Raw genomic sequence first — 15,037 nt, 5'->3', positions numbered from 1 at the left:
CTTTCTGGATTCATTCCCTCTGACATGAGGCATCTAACTGAGTTGTCACCTTCACGCCCTGCTACCGTCAGCTGGCACAGATAGGACCTTCCACAAAGTGGTGGTGTCTTGTGTGGACTGAGTCACGCTCTGAAGGATCTGAGTTTCTGAAGCTGTTCTGGATGCAACTGTCTCCATGTGTAGCAGAAACCTTCAGTGACTCGGCTGCTATCTCAGACTCCGAACGAAAATCCCTAGTAGTGGCTGTGAAGATAGACGTCTAACCACCCATCTTAACCATAAATCATCTGCTTAAAATTAAACATGTGCCCCAGTGATCTGCACATGTTGTTTTTTAAGTAAAAAGCTACCTGTAATAATTTGAACAAACATTAGCTGCTAAATATGTGTACACTATAAAGCATACTCTAAAATGGCCCACAAGACAGCAGCAAAGTGACTTTTGGATGGCTCCAGTATCAACCCTTTCACAGTTCGCATTGCTGAGACAGGACATCTGGTCCTCAAATTTTTGTTTCCCACCTACCTCAGGTGAGTGCCAGGAAAAAGTGCAAACTGCTCACCTGCAGCTTGCAGAGGCATTTGAAGACAGGAGGAACTTTAAGTGGAGTTTGGCATCCCATGGGGTGAACTTTTCCTGACAGCCAAAGCAATGATATTGAGCACTATCATTCTCTGCTGTGCACATCTTTGCGTGACCTTATCCTGGATGCATCCCCTTTGACTTGCTTCTTTAAAAAGCCTAATAGATTTTCTTTAGCTTGAGGCAGAGCAAACCTCTGCTGGATAGAACTAATGTAGAAGTATTAGAAAAGATTGGTGCTGGGAATTTTTTTCCCTCTTCCCCATGCTGCATGATAGGAAGAAAATGTATGACCTAAATCTGCCAAGCACCTTCAAAGGGAAGGAAGAAACACATGTGGAAAAGCATTAGAAAGCCACCCAGCTCCCTTTAATTATGATGAGAATGCCAACACTGCTAAATGAATAGAAAATAAACGGAATAAGTATTAAATGATTATGGTTTGCCTCACATATTTCTTTTCATCTATTCACCAGCAGATAGTTTTACAACATAAATAAATCTTTTCAGATGTAAACAAGTCTCCAGCACATACTGCTTGAGTTGGCGGTGGAGCTGTTGGCTTCTGGGTGGGAGGGAAACTGCGATCTCCAGCACCCCCTGCAGCATCCTCGCCAAAAGACAGACTCCGAGTCTGCATGCAAGGCGAGGGGCACACATCCAGCTCTGCTGATGAATATTTCTGGGATTTAAAAGAGTAAAATGCACTTATATGCAGGGTTTAATATTACCAGTTTCATATTGTTTCTTGGTGTCATCTCTGCAGAGATGGAAAACTTGTTTTGAAATTTCAAAGCTTCATAGAGCAGAAAATGCAATTTCTGTTGGAGCCCATGTACCCCAGTGGGGCCTTTCTGCTCTTGGCAGCCACAGTGTGAGTGGCCTGTGTAAGGGGCCAGAACACTGAAGTGAGAGGGAAGTTTGTCGTATCCCTAATATTTGGGAAGAGAAAACTTCTAGAGCTTTTGATAAACCTGAAACTCTTCCTGAGGTTGGGTGCAGAGTGACCACCATGTGGCTTTCCACTGGTCTGCCCCCTCCCTGTGCCAGAGATGCCGTTACAGCCTCCAGCTCTGGCTGGCAGTTTAGGGTGGACAAAAAAAAATATAGCTACACTCTTAACCTCTTTAATTTCCCAGTTTAATCCCTGGCTTGTAGACAAATGGCTTTCCATTTCATCTGCACCTACCTGCTGAGCTATTGAAATATGGTAAGAACAAAACACAAGAACCATATCCCTTTAAAGTCACTTCATATCACTGAAGTAAGTTAACAGTAGAGTTCCCACTATCGGCCAACACAGCACCAGGTTTCCCCATGGAGGGAAACAGCAGTGTGGGGACTGTCCCTGGCGCAAAGATCTGCAACCCCACTAAGTGCCATGCAGACCTGCACCACATTGTACTAGCTGGGGTCTGTCTCACCCTAATGTCCAGCTAAGAGATGCTCCCCAGTTTTGTTCGTCCCCCTTTAGGAGCAGGACTATCTGGTTGCAGAGCTGCTGGCTGCTGGTGGCCCCCTATATTTTGCTGAAGCGCAAACATGAACTTTGATATATTTGTCTCAGGATCAGGATGGTCTGAGCTTGCTTTTTCCAAGTGCAAGTGAAAAGAAAATCCACAAATTGTTCTTTTCTTTGCCAGACTGCTTCCCAGGCAGGTTTTGTGCAGAGCTAATTTGGCTTATCCTCGCAGGCCTCCTGGTGACAATTACACAGCCAGGCCCCTCCCACATCAGGCATTTCACATAGCTCAGACACGCCTATGGGAAAAGGGCTCTTTATATTGTATTTATATCCTTCTCATCCCGGTGCTTGAGAGCTGCACACCCCCCTCCTGCTGCCCCACAGTGTCCAGCCCTTCCCTCCCACCCCTTCTGTTAAGTGCCTAATGTGACTTTTCTCCTCTGCCCTGTCCTCTTGTCAAGTCACCCTCCTGTGGAGCAGCTGCTGTTAGAGCAGATGTAAAATGGTTCAGTAACACTCGCTAATATTAGCTTTGACACCAGCACAGAGAGGAAATAAATTCTTTTCTGGGGGAGAAGCACAAATTACTTAATGCAGCAGATCAGAGCAGCATCCGTGACAATGCTGGAAGAGAGCCGGTTTAATATCTCCCTGATTATAACACACATGGAAAGCAGAATAACTCTTCCCCCCAGCAGCCAGAGTACAGCTTGCCCCATCTCACCCTGCACAGCCTGTGGTGATTTCTCCCCAGTCTTGCAGGACTGTGGTCATTAATCTAGAATCTGTTTATTAGTCCATAAAAAGGCCACCTCTGAGGGCCTTGGCTATGGGGAGAGATCCTTCACAAGCTGGGCTTTTCCATGGTAATTACAGCAGGCTCTAGCAGCAGTGGAGACGTGGCCCGGATGTGTTGAAACGGAGTGGCTGCTTGCTGGTGTTTAAGCAGGCACAGGTCACAAGATGTGAAGTGGGGTGGCAAGCAGCACCCAAGCATGACTGATCCCCTCCATTTATGTGTTTCACATATGGCATGCAACAGTCTTGCTGGTCACAGGGAGGAGGAGAGGAGTTTGCAGTGGACAGTGAAGCTAGATAGAATATCAGGAGCTGACTTGAAAAGGTCTCAGCCTCCTCCTGGGGCAAGGAAAAAGAGCTGTTCAGGGTTATGTGCCTTGCTCAGCAGCCAAATCCCCCCCTGTACTCTGTACCATCAGACGTTCAGCTCCAAAACCTGCTTTCCCAACAGCTCTGGCTCCAGCCCAGACAAAAGAGGGATGCAGGGCCAGAGATGTTGAGCAGAGTTTGAGGAGTCTCAAACCCTTCTGCCCACAAGAATGCCCCATCCTCAGCTGCTCCAGCTCATCTCCTCCCTGGAGAAGTAGATTTACTCTGCCCTGAATGACTTCTCCAAGGCAGTAGCTTGGCCGATGATTTATGGTTGCCTGAGCTACAGGGGAATCGTGCTGCATGTGGTGAGACAACCCAGGTTGTCTGTATGTACCAGCCCTGGTAGGAGATTTTTACTTCCCTCTGAAATCTCAGGTACGAGAGGGATTTGACACAGACGTGATGACCTAGTATGCAAATTATTATGTTCCTGACCTGGAAACTCCTCTTGTTTCTCCTTTGTTCTGCTTTTGGGATGAAAGCACTGAAAGCATTTCAGCAAAGTCAGTACCAGTCAGCTGCCCTGGTGGGAAATACCTTCAAAGGGTCCCTTTTGCTAGTGCTGCAAGGCTGAATGCAGCTCAAGAAGTAAATAAATTTGGCCAAATTCAGGAGATGCACCCACTGACGCCACCAGTAATTGACCCGTTGTCCCTCTGACTGGCTTTTATGGAAATCTGTTCTGGTCACGGGAGTGTTGATCTGTTAATCACCAAAGCACACACCAGCCTTGATTGTTAGCTGATTCTGAGGACAATTTCTGCTCAGGTTATGGATCGAAGCTATATGTGCAACATAGAGTATTATATTCAGGCAGAAAGAAAATAATTAATTCAGCACAAAGAAGCAAGAAACTAAACTGTTTAGATAACCTTGGGCTTTTTCTGCTAAGAAAATCAATACAGTTAGAAGCCTAGAAACTACCCGCATTGCCAGTGGAATCAGGCTACAGAGCAACAGAGAACTAATGGTCTGTGGTCATTTACAGAGAACATTTGTTCTCTCAAATTTACATTTACCCAGTATAAATGACCAAAACAGGTTTGTTTCCTTTTTTTTTTCTTGTATTGCCTTTTTTTTTTGTAATAATTCTAAATGATACTGTATAGTTTACACCTATCTCTTAAGGTACCTTTTCCGGTAAAGTTTACTATTTTTTTAATCCAAAATCTTATTTCAGAGTCCCCTGTATTGGGAATGCTACAGCCCTGTGAGTTCCCAAGTCTTTTGATGATATCTGTTGTTATTCCACAGAAAACCTAGCATGGGAAAGACTGTGTCAACTTGCAGCTTCCCAGCATGGGTAGTTTATTCTCTATATTCTGTTCACATATTTGGCGTCCTTACCCCAACAGCCAACGTGGGTGCTAATTAGCAGCTACACTCCTCCTGGCAGGTTGTGTGGGCACCCATCAAGTAACACCTGACATGAATTTAATTCACATCATAGATTAACTGCTTTGTCATTTGCATTGCAATAACATCATCATGCCCTAGCTACTGCTGGGACCCCAGTGCACAGAAGAGGGAGAAGCAGTCCCAGCAGTGTGAAAAACGTAATTAGGTGTCAGGACATTAATAGGCCTTAATGACCCTGAGTAGCCTCACCTGGGACCCACATCCACACCCTTCTCCTGGGCCCAAGGGCTCTATTTAAGCTCAGGCCAGGGGGTTCAGCCCTCCTCTAACCTAGGCTGTGGATGTGCTGGTTTTCAGCCCTGCTGCAGAACTTGCTTTCCAGACAGAGTTGGCCCTGTGCTGCAGATAGCTTGTCTCCAGCCCCATGTATGGACCTTGGACCCATGCTATAGCCTTGTCTCTGTCTACTTTTGCTCCTGTGTGGATTCCTTGGATGGCCTCTGCACCTGATGTATCATCTTGCTTTATTTGGGATTGTTGGTAGACTGTATTATCACCAATGCTGTGCTCTTCCTTAGTGCCCAGTTTGCATTCTCTTGTAAAGCAACCCTGCCCTTGCTGCTCCCTGATATCAGGACAAAGAGAAATTGGGAGGAAGGACTGACTATGGCAGCACAAAGAACAGTGGAGGAGCCACTGCTAAGGAGTGAGCAAAGAATAAAGCCCATCCTTGTGTGCCTGCAGTGAGGAAAACGCATTCAGCAGTCGCCATCCCACAGGATGGGCAGGAGGAAACTGTGGCACTACCTGTGGCTTCCTCGTCCCTCAGGTAAGTATACAAAGAGAAGAAAGGGTGTGCACAGCCACCTCTTATGCCAGCAGTTAACTGGGATGCAGTTAGGACAGGTAGCCAAGGACAGCAGTGGGTTGCACTTGCTGCAGATCCATCTTTGATTCTTGTCTAATGACTTCATTGCATCACATCTGACCACTCCTGGGCTTGATCTGATAAGGGGGCTACTACTCCTTTCACAGTGGAGTCCCAAGCAAGAGCTTTAAAACACCAGACCCAGGAGTCCATCTCTGGGTGTACCCAAAGCCACCCCTGGAGTTGTTAGAGTGCTAACAGCAGCTTAGCCGAGTTCACCTCTCATTTTGCCTGGCCTGAGAAGCAAGGCACATGCTCGTGGTGTCTGTACAGTCACAGAATCACAGAATGGTAGGGGTTGGAAGGGACCTCTAGAGACCATCTTTCCCACTCCCCTGCTTGAGCAGGGAGCACAGGAACACATCCAGGAAAGGAGACTCAAACCTCCCTGGGCAGCCTGTGCCACTGCTCTGGCACCCTTGCAGGAAAGTTTTTTTTTCTCATATTGAGGTGGAACTTCCTGTGTTCCAACTAGTGCCCATTGCCCCATGTCCTGTCATTGGGCACTATTGAAAAAAGCCTAGTCCCATCATCTTGACACCCACCCTTTAGATACTTAAAGGTATTGATGAAATCCCCCCTCAGTCTTCTCTTCTCCAGGCTGAACAAACCCAAGTCTCTCAGCCTGTCCTCATATGGGAGATGTTCCAGTCCACTGATCATCTTGGTAGCTCTCTGCCAGACTTGCTCAAGCAGTTCCACATCCTTCTTAAACTGGGGGGCCCAAAACTGGACACAGTACTCCAAATGTGGTCTCACCAGGGCAGAGTAGAGGGGGAGGATAACCTCTCTCCACCTGCTGGCCACACTCCTTTTAATGCACCCCAGGATACTGCTGGCCTTCTTGGCCACAAGGGCACATTGCTGTGCACCAGCACTCCCACATCCTTTTCAACAGGGCCACTTTCTAGTAGGTCAGCCCCCAGTCTGTACTGGTGCATGAGTTGTTCCTCCCTAGCTGCAGGACCTTACACTTGGTCTTGAATTTCATGAGGTTCCCCTTGGCCCAGGTCTCGTTGGATGGCAGCACAGCCTTCTGTTGTATCAGCCACTCCTCCCAGCTTGGTGTCATCAGTGAACTCACTGAGGTTACACTCTATCCCTTCATCCAGGTCATTGATGAATATATTGAACAGGACTGGACCCAGCACAGACCCCTGGGGAACACTGCTAGTGACAGGCCTCCATCCAGACTCTGCCCCATTGATCACCAGTCATTCCTAACTGGTAAAAAGCTGCACTATGTTCTCTTTAGTAGTGCAGGTATGCCCTTAAGATTGTGATGACATTCAGAAATAATTTTGATTAATGGAGGAGGAAAAACACCAGAGCAAAGAATTTTAAGTAAATAACAAAGGATTTTAATCTTCAGAGGCAGTCTGTTCCCAGTGTGTTTTAAAGCTTATGCTGCAGGACATGATGCCACTTGCTGCAAACTTTGTTCCTTTTATTTTTTTATCTTGGGAAGGGACTAAAGATAGCAGTACTCAGTGGAAAATAAGTATTTGCAGGCACTGAAGAGTCAGGAACCAATGAGTTCACTTCCCTTTGCATACTTTATATGTCAAATGGCTACCAGCCCTTGTCAGCCTTGCAGACTATCAGAGACTGTAGCAGACTGTATACTTCACGCATAAGGAGAGACAGCTGGACTGCCCCATAAGGTAGGGCCTTTCTTCAGTGCTGCTGAGCCATCTATATCCCCCAGCATTGAAGAGCAGGTTTGGGGAAGCCTAACTCACGTCCTCCTAACACAGCTCAGAGGAGGTTGTTCAAATATCTTTCGGAGGTTTCTCCTGCTTGTCTTGCTGTGTTGCCAGCCTGGAGCCTGCATGGAGCTGCGTCAGCCCAGGTGGAAATACTATGTGAAACAGCTCTGGATGCTGCAGGGAGTAAAACTTAGGAGATTTTTACTGAACAGGAAACCTTAGATTTCACCACAGGCACCGGGGATGTGCATACTGAGGTGTTGGATGACAACATAATCTATAAAACTTGTATGCTAAGAGGTGTTTCTCTGTAAAGAATGAGGTGATGCTAAACAGTGGGACATTAATCACTCCTCCTCCCCTTTCCTCCCATTTACCTCGTGGATCATTAGGTCTCAGGAAGGTTTTAATTCTGCCTCTTCCATGTGTACAGAAAAAAATTGACAAGAGTTTTACCTGGCTGGTGACTAGGTCATGTTAAGATCTGTATCACAATCAACACTCATTAGTCCAAAACAGCAAAGAAACAATGTATCCTCCTGGGAGAGGAGGATGTTTATCAAGTTAGGAAGCTTTTATGGTAGATTATCTTGTCAGCTGTACATACAGCTTTTGCTTCCTTCCACAAGAGGCACGTGTGTAAGCAAGAGACAGGGAAAGCTGGTGTCCCTGAGCATCCTTCTCCCTTGAATGATCACAGCTTTATGTCCTGGACGGTTTTCTTCAAGGAGTATTTCCATCACAGGAGCTTTGGGGTGAGAATTTCAAAATTAAGTAATCAAAACCAAAGTGATTAGCACTGAAATAATGTCTCACTCCAATATAAGCCCCCAAAGCTGGCCTGGGTTAGATTTACCCCAATCTGAGCCCACTTTGTGCCTTGAGTTATTTAATGTGACACTGTTAGGGACACTGGACATTCGCATCCAGAGCAACAGGACAGGCTGTCATTCACCCTCGGTCATGTATTGAGGATATTTTGATTTTTATTATGGCAAATGCTCCCAATAACCTATTTTTGTTGAGAAGAAATTGGGTGGTGTCTGTTTTTTATGGGTTAACATTGGAATTCCTGTATTCATCTGCTGGTGCTTCAAGTTATGTTAATCTGTGCAGAAAAAGGGGACAAACAATAATAAGGGATTTAGGTGATCAAATCAACTGAGCTAAAAATCAAGAAGGGGGAGGAAACAGATTTGACCTAAATGTTTGAACTGAGATGAAACTTAAAGGCTGGAAGCTTGCAAGTAGGAAAAGGGGAAAATTCAATTAAAACCTTTCTCTACTTCGTACACAGTGTGTTTTAAAAATACAAATATATTTTTTCCTTAATTTACAGCTTCTGTTTCTTGAAGTATTGATAGCTAAAGTTAGAACCAGCTCGGAACTTAAAAATCTTTAAAAGTAGTTTATAATGACTGTGACAGTCTACTGCCAAAAAAGAAAAAAGTCTGATTCTTTCCTCTCAGTTTAACAAACCAAGCACCAAAGCCCAGCCTTTCCTTTGCAGATTAACTAGAAGCACTGTTTGACCCAACCTATTATGGCAATTCCACTGGTAACTGCTTCTATGGGAGGTGAAGTGATTTTTAAACACTCCATATTCTTTTGATGAAAAATATTGTTGAGGTGTATTACAAGCTATTATCAAGTTTGCAAAAAACATTCTCTTTGGAGTTATGGTATTTTATGCCAACTTTCAGCTTAGACTAAACTTTTATAGCCAGGTTATAAAATCCTGAATATAGGGTCTTTGTGTAATAGGAAACTTGGCTGACTATAGGGTCAGGAGGAGCAATGATATAATACAATTTATAGCGTACTCAGCTTGGATTTACACTTTATAACAGTCCAATATCAGGAGCAGATGCTACAATGACAGTCCTCCTTTTGTTGCTGTGTAAAAAGCAACAGATAATATAGTCCTAAAACAGAACTGCTGTCCTCAATGGGAGAACAAGGATAGCTCCCATTTCCCCAAAGTCGGTTTGTTTTTTCTTTTCACAATCGTAGCTTTTGCAGCAGCAACACCTCAGGCACTCTAAAGCCCCTTCAAAAACAGTGGCATTGAAAATAAACGCTCTGGTTTTAACCTGTGAAATTAGAGACCGGAAGCACAGGAAAATCAAAGGCTGAGCTGTCTTGAGACAGAAGCCGAGCTATGGGGGCTCCAGAGGATGCTTGGAAGGGAAAGCCTATTTTAGAGACTGGAGACAGAGCATTTACTATGGATGGGATGGTGTCACTGAAGTTGGAAAGGGACCCTGGAGGACTCTGGTCCAATCCCCTTGCTCAAAGCAGGGTCAGGGAAGGGATAAAGTCACTTTCTATTATTTGACCATGCAAATAAATGGTACTTCTGCTGAACTGCAAGAATATAATCAGTACTTGCTCGGTGCCCAAATCAACCAGTTCAATGACAGCTACGTCACCCTAATGCAACCTGAATAGAAACTTTTTCCCTGGATCACAGTATAATGTGCATGTTACAGATAAATTAAAGATGTTTAAACCTTCTCCCATTGCCTTGCGACCTCCTACGCCCTTTATTTTTAGTTTGCTAGCAGAACAAAAATGAAGAATTGCCATAAGGCATTTACTTTGTTTTGAAACATTGGGTGTGGTGTATGGGCTTCTTTGGGGAAAAACTGATTTAAAATTTGGATCCAGTCTGACAAAGCTTGTCCAGTGAAAGATCACTGGGACCAGAAATTTTTTTGTTCTATGCTTTTGTTGTGTGCTTGTGCAGAGTCTGCTCTGGGGAGGGAGGGTTCAAACAGAGCGCTCAGGCATTACTGGAAATTGCATAATGATATCGGGAAAGTCTCCCAGTAGTTTTCCAAAAGCTAATTATTTGAGATTACTGACTACTTTACAAAAAATCATGTATGCAATTATTTCTGACTTGATTTTTTATTGCTGTCTGTCTTAGTCTGCAAGGTTGAGGGAAGTCCAGACTCCATGCACTTCTTCTTTGTGGATGGATAGGTCCCTTCCAGGATTTAGAACCATGTCTCTTGCCATCTATAATCCTATAGCTCTGAGGAGAAGAAAATATTGATAATAGTAGCAAATCCATTCCAGGGTGAGACTGAAGCTTTCTAGTGATTCAGTTTGTGCCCATTATTGCAGTATCATTAACTACTTAGTTGCTGGTGCTCTGTGCCACCAGCAGAGTTAGAAGGAAAACAATGAGATTTAAAATGTTTTAAATACATTCCACTCTCTTTAGTTAGCTTCTGGATGCAAGGAATGGTGTGAACTACCAGTGTACCCTGGCTGAGAGTTAATGCTTGTAACTTCATGCTTTAGGGCAGGTTCACTTGTGTTTCCCAATGGTGCTCCTGGCCTCGAAGGTGCCAGACTGTGTGTGTGCTGAAAAGGGCACTTGATGCTGGTGTCTGTTAGAGGAGGTCAGTGAGTGGAAGTGGAAGCACTGAAGGGAGATGTTCAGACTGTGGCAAGAAAAGGAGACCAAGAACACACTGTTGTTTAATGTGTTGTTATGTGTTAGTGTGTACCAGAAGGCATGTACTGGGCATGATTTGGCTGTAAAAGGCAACACAGCTGTTCAGAGGGGGCTTCAATTGGTCATGTCCTGGATATGTTGTCAGTGGGATCTGACTGTGAAGCTTGCAAGCTCTGTGCAACTAAACCTCCAAAATTTTAAAGCCTTTTGATTTGCAAAAGGAAGCCTATGTTGGGCTTCTTTTTATCTGATAAGTCCCTGAACTATATCTTTCTGGCCTTGCAAAGAATTCCACAGGAACAACCTATCTGATGCCATTTTGGCATGTCTGAATTGCACAGATCATGCATAGGCATGATTTTCAAATTATTTCTTAGAATTTTCTGAGTTTCCTAAGCATTAAGAGCAGGGGAAGCAAAGCACATAAGAGAGTATAGTAAGCTTCTCCTGCCTCTATGTAATCAATTGTTGGTCGTAAATCCATTCTGGTGTTTTGGTTTGTATGACATCTGTGACACTGTCTAGTGAGTTGAGTGCTAAAGGACAAACCAGAAGCCCTGGATTTTGTTATCAGTTTCCCTCACTTCGCTGCTTTCCTCTTCCAGAACTACTCTGCTTCCAACCTGACTTCTTACCAAGTCCTTTATGTATGCACGGTTTTGTCACTCCATGATAATCTTGATGAAGGCATCAAGGAGCTATCAGCATTAAAATAAGAGGTAGGATGAGCGATTAGAAAATTTCTGGAGGACAGGATGACAGGGTGAATCTCATAGGCATGAATTTTTTTCCCTGCCATAATCCTGGGGAGCCTAGGACTTTCAATTAGGGCAGATGTGCTTTGCATTTTCACACATCAATCTTTCATTCGCCTCACATCAATCATTCACTGGCTTGTGCAAATGACTTCTCCCAAACAATATTCTCCCATCAGACACAGGCACTGTCATCTGCAAATCTGTCTGAATATTTCATTGTTGCCAGATGATGTTGTTTGTTGAGGCTTTTTGTGCATTTCCTGGATGACATGGCAAGATAGTCCCTGTGCTCCTTGCCCGGATGAGGCTGGAAAGCCAGGGTAAAGCTAGACAGTGGCTGGGGCTTTGTCCTAGAAAACCTTTTCTCTGTAGTCTGTGCAGGGAGGAGCAAAGGGAACTGCAAACAGGGAGCACTTGTCCATTACTTGTTCGACTCTAATCCAGTCAGGTTCAACCTAGCTGATGTCAGGAGTGGCTCAAGCAATGTCAAGGTCATCCTCAGTAGACAGCCATTCAGCAGATGGTAATGTGTTACAGATGTGGTACATCAGTCTTGTTTTCATCTGAAAACCTTTCAAATCCTCCTGCCTACTCCCTGGGAAGTTTGAGGGATTCACAAATTAATACATATCATGGGTAGGTACTGATAATTCTTCTTGGCCTTCACTTAAAAAAAAATTCTGACCCCATTAACTACTAGGTCTCAGCACAAGGTCAATCTACCTGTGTAGTGTTGGGTGGAGAGGGGCTCCTGAGGATTTCCTAGGGGAAGAGTTCTTGGCTGGTATTGTCAGACTGGATTTATAAAACTAATTATCTATTTAGCACAACCTATACACATACAAAGCTTACTTTGGCTACATGTTCTTTCAGGAAAGTTTTAATCTGTAGGTTACACTTTGGGCAGCTGCCACTTGACCTGTTTTCTGAAGGTGCTGTTGAATGCTTTTTGTGCATGGTCTCCAGGAGGCCACATTTGCCTGAGTCTAGGTCAGCACAGATGAAGAGTGCTTATCTGGGAAGAAGCAAAGGATAGAACTGAGAGGAGATGTGGTGAAAACTGTGACCTACCTGACAACTTCTGAAAAGGAGGTCTGGCCAGCTGTGGAAAACCACAATAAATTGACTAATCTGAGCACTTGGAAACTAGAACTATCCATAAAGTACATCACTGGTGTGACAAAGAGTAAATGCCTGTCAACTGGGCTTACCCATTCCTGGTTTGGACAATACAGTGTCTACTCACTTTTCAGTGAAAAGAATATGGTACTTGTAAGTCAAGTGCATCTCAGATATGGTCACCACTGAGTTTTTATTCCTAATAATACAGTGATGATGATTACTTTCTGTGATGGCAAATAGCACACTGTTCCTGAAGAAACCTGACCCAGGTCTTTTTAAAAAGTGCATCAGTAGATTAAAATTACAAATTAGCACCATGTTCCTATGCTCCTGTGTTCTCAGATTTCCCCCTCAATTTAAAATAGCTCTACAAGTGTATATTGAACTTTTTGTCTTTGTGCTCTCTCTCATCACGTTTCTTCTCAGTGTTATGCTCTTACTGTAGGAAAGGCTTTGAAATCAATTGCTGACATGTAGTTCAGTTTATGGTTCATAAAGGGCTTTGGGAAACCATTTTGTATAGAAAGTGAGATATAAATATAGGCAGCATATTTATTCCTTTTTCTTAGCTTTGAAATTATACTATTAAGCTGGCAAACCTGTCAAATATGTAACTTAGCTTACTGAAGCCCTACCTACCAAGAGGCACTTAAGCAGATGCTTAAAATTAAGCAGGTGATTTAATCCTGCCTTACACAGTTCTTAAACACTGTCATAAGTCTCACTGAAGTCAAGGCAAGCACATTAAAGTTAAGTGTATGCTAAGCACTTTGTTAAATCAAGACCTAACTCTGCTTATTTTCATATCCATTCCCAATTCTGAAAAACAACATGGATGTTACAAGAGGCAGTGACATCTCAACTTCTGCCCTGATTAAACAAGTTAAAATATCATGAATCCTAAAGCAATTGCATTGCCATCATACCTCTTTCTTTTTATGATTAAACCGGAGTTTGATATGTCTTTCTATAGGATTAATATCTTAACAGCAAGGTAATAGGTAGTATGACATTTAATCTCTTTGATTAAATTCCATACTAAAAATGTCCCATAAATAAAAGAAACAATTGAGGCAATCGTAAATTATCTTCATTGTTGCAAAGTGATGGATTTAATGGTTACAGAGGGTAAAATCTCATGAGCTCATTAAAACCTATAAGGGTTTTTTCCTTCCACAGATCTAAAAGATGATGTGGCCTAAGGCAGGTTTTCTCACATGGCTTTCATTTAATCAGCCAAAACCTTAAAGAAGAAACAGAAGATTCTGTATATATGCGCCCAATTCATTTTCTGCTAGAGATGACCAGACCAAAATAGGGATCTTTTGCTTCAGGTTTTATCTTGGGTGCCTCCTGTGGGCTCAGCACTATGTGCCTAATGAAGGAGAATGTATTTTTTGGTTAATAGCCAGGATCAAATTGTTTCAGGATCTGAGTCTACTTCTTATCTCTGCCACTGACCTCCACTGTGACCTTGGGCAAGTCACAGAAGGCCAAATTTTCAAGAGCTCAGCATCAACCATCACAGCCAGCTCAGAATGTACCAGCCACAACCATAGTGCCAAATTAAGGTCTGGATGCAGTCCAGTGCTTTACTGAGTATTTACCTAAAAGCATTGCAAGGAAGATGCTTATCTCTGAGTCCCTCTGAAAATCTGCATGCAGTAGGTGCCAAACCTTTTAAGGCTTCACTGTGCTACTGAGATGCACCTGGAGGATTCATTTCTCCCTTTGCAAAATGAGCAAAAGGTTGTACCCAACCAGAAGGTCTTCACTTAGCATAATAAGGCACCATTTTTCCTATTCAATTAGAAAACGCTTTTTACTATATGCTAAGACAGCTTTTTCCTTTCTGTTCAACTAGAGCAGGTAGAGGAGTTTAAGTGACAGAAGGGGAATAATGTGGACAAGATTTTCATTCAAGGTGGGGGGGGATTTCAAGGGCTTTTGTTAGCACTTTCCTGCCTCCTGAAATCAGTGCTGTCCCTTCAACTCCTTACAACAAGCTAACATTGCCATAAAACCCATCCTCCCAACAAGGACAGCACAGACGCACAGGCTGTACTTTAGAGTCCTGCACTGTGCCTCTGCTGAGCTGTGTGGTCCCCAAGGCTAGGGATGGACAAGAGGCTGCAATACTGTCTGAGTGCTAAAAAAAAAAAAAAAAAGTCAGCTCATTCATGTGATTAAGGATTCAAATGAAAGGCTTTCTGTAAAGATGTGTTTTTAATATAAAAGGCTGCCAGCAGAGAAGTTCCCCCATGGTGCAGTTTGTAGGATCTTGTAAGAGTTTAATGAGATTAAGCTCATGTAAATTCCTTGAAGCATCTGCACAACCCACCACGAAGTTTTGCTGCACATTTCTCCAGATGAAATACTGCATTTCAGTGTTAAACTTTGTTGAAGTACCCATGAAAACAACAGGGTTGGCAGTGCCAGAAGTACCAGGTTTCTTACTGGGGAAATATGATGGG

The sequence above is a fragment of the Phalacrocorax aristotelis genome, chromosome 5 (assembly GCF_949628215.1).
Source record: "Phalacrocorax aristotelis chromosome 5, bGulAri2.1, whole genome shotgun sequence".
Classification (NCBI taxonomy): Eukaryota; Metazoa; Chordata; class Aves; order Suliformes; family Phalacrocoracidae; genus Phalacrocorax; species Phalacrocorax aristotelis.
This window is presented reverse-complemented; position numbering follows the sequence as displayed.